We start from the raw sequence: 2621 nt of genomic DNA on the forward strand, positions 1-2621 counted from the left end.
CCGGTAACTGATAAAATTAATCAGATCATTTATCACCATTTTCTCCCCCTTTTTGTCATAACATCAAAAACATAAAAGATTCAGATGAAAAACATAAAGAAACACATGGAAGAAAAAGATAATTTTCATTTAAGCACAGAAGGACAGAAGTACCGAAGTACAAGAAGAACAGATGCACATAACAGATGCAACAAAGCACAAAACAAAACAACAAAGACTCAATCTAAGATGGCCCTAGTCTTGACAAGATCTTAGCCAGCATCTCTTGAACCACATTGTTGTATCCATCTTGCCTCTCCATGAAAGCTCTAAACTCAGCATTGACTGAGCTTTGCTCATCCTGTTTCTTTTGAATATCTTCCAGAGTCCTTGCAAGACGGGAAGATTCATCAGAAGAAGCTTCACAGCTTCTATCCACAGGGATGACATTGTGATCTGCTGCTTCCATTGAGAGATCATTTGCAGGAATTTCCTCAACAGGAACTGTTTCAGCAACATGATCTTCTGCATCTGCGTCTTCCATAGAAGCATCTTCATATTCTGCAGCCGGGATCTCAGAATCTCCATTCTCAAGAGCTTGAAGAATGGCAGCTAGATTCTTGGGAGCAGAAGGACCTTCAACTTATGGTGGGTCTACAACTTCTGGAATGACCAAGCTTGGGTCTTCCTTAGAAGGGTTTTCCCTCAGAAAATCAAACAGGGTCTTGAAGTCTCCAAGCAGAACAGGATATTGAGGTATCCACACCACAATCTCCCTGCAAGGGTTAGCTTCCAATGCAGCAGCCAGTCTTGCTTTCTCCATATCATCCATAAACTGCTTTTCTTCCAAAACATATCTTCCACCGAGACGAGCAAACCAGAAGTCTTCATAGTTTCTCAGAATTCCACGAGGCCGTGGAGCAGCTTCTACACAGGCTTCCTGAAGTTCTATAAAAAGAGCGTCTTATTCTCTGCGTAAGATTCTCCAGAACTTCCGCATAGCGACGTCATTGAGACCAGAACTTTCAGCAATTCTGACAGTATCAAAAACCTTCTGAAGATTCCTCTTTACCATTTCAAAAGATACACCAATAGGGTACAAACGGCGGGATTTTATATAGGTTTTTGAAAAGGCAGGGTTAGGAATGGAATAGGTTTGAGGCTCTCTATCCAACTTATAGGAAGATTCTGCTTCATCATCAGAATCTAACACTACCAATTCAGCTTCAGGACGAGGCTTGGGAGTGTAATTGCAGTCACGGAGCAATTGCTCATGTGATGCAGAATCTGGACAATCAGAACCATCTTGGTTGTTTTGAGAGGTGGAAGGAAAAGGTTCATAGTTGGCATGGGGAGGTGGTTGAGAGATGGAGATATTTATGTGTGGTGGAAAGAGAGTTTGAATGGGTGGTATATCCAGAACATGATCATCGGCAGCTTGGTCAGAAACAAGGTTAGTTGAGGGTGAAGGAGAAGGGATGGAGGCATCTGGAATTGGTGAAGGAGGAGGAGAATTTGGTTTGGTTGCAGGAGAAGATGGAGGTGTAAGAACACGGACAGTTATAGGTGATTCTGGTGTGGCTTTTTCTGGTTCAGGGATAGGGGCAACCGCTATTGGTGCAACTTCTGAAATATCAGCCGAAGTAGAATCAGGTTCAGAAATACATACACCTTTGGATGCTTTCTGAAGATCTTTGACCACAGCTTCGACCTTCTTCTGCTTCTTATTCTTCGGCTCTTCAACAATCTTTGTTTTGCCTCTAGAAATTTCTTTCCTTCTGACGCTTGCCAGATCTTCCTGTTGATTCACAGTCTTTTGAGCAACATTCTCTTCATCAGAACTTTGAAGAATCATCTTCCTTTTTCTGGTAAATCTTTTCTCAACAACTTCAACAATCTCAGCATTGTTATTTGACTTCTTCTTCTTTTTCTCGGCTTCCTTCTTTTTCTTCTCAAAATCAGCAGAAACAGCCTTAACAATCTTTGCAATGGTTTCTTCAGGAACCACTTCTTTCTCAGTGGTAGCAGCAGCTTTCTGAACAAACTTCACCTGATTGATGGAAGGATGATCAAACTTTCTTTTGGTCCTTTCTTCCTTCTCGCGATTCACCTTAATAGGAGCACCTTTGTCTTGATCTTTAAAACTTTTATTCTCTTTTTGTGACTTCAGATACTTAGATCTGACTTCTGGTACCTCACTATTGAAGAAGGTTTCAAACTCAGCTAGAACAGGTTCTCTTCATATTTTTGTTCCAGCAAGAGGTTGAGGAATTTTGATGACAGAGTCAATTACATTCATCTTCTTTAGAGTGAAGGCACTCAGGCAGCTCCCAGAGGTGACAACAAGGTCTTTAATAATACCTTCAGATTCCAGGCTCTCAACAATCTTTGAATGCACCAGAAGGTTTGTGATAATTCTACCAAAAGGAATGATTGTACCACCTTTTTCTCTAAAGGCGTTTCTGGAATCCTTCACAGCTTTCCACATATGGTTGAAGATAATGTAGATATCATCAACCTTCTTCTCGGTGGCAATGCAATACAAAATGTATTTCTGCTCGTTGTTAACGAAGTCAGAAGCATGTGTCCCTTTCCTGTGATAGAAACATCCAAGAAGAATCTTGGTCCAGATTTTGTAGAGA

The sequence above is a fragment of the Vicia villosa genome, linkage group LG3, assembly GCF_029867415.1.
Source record: "Vicia villosa cultivar HV-30 ecotype Madison, WI linkage group LG3, Vvil1.0, whole genome shotgun sequence".
NCBI lineage: Eukaryota > Viridiplantae > Streptophyta > Magnoliopsida > Fabales > Fabaceae > Vicia > Vicia villosa.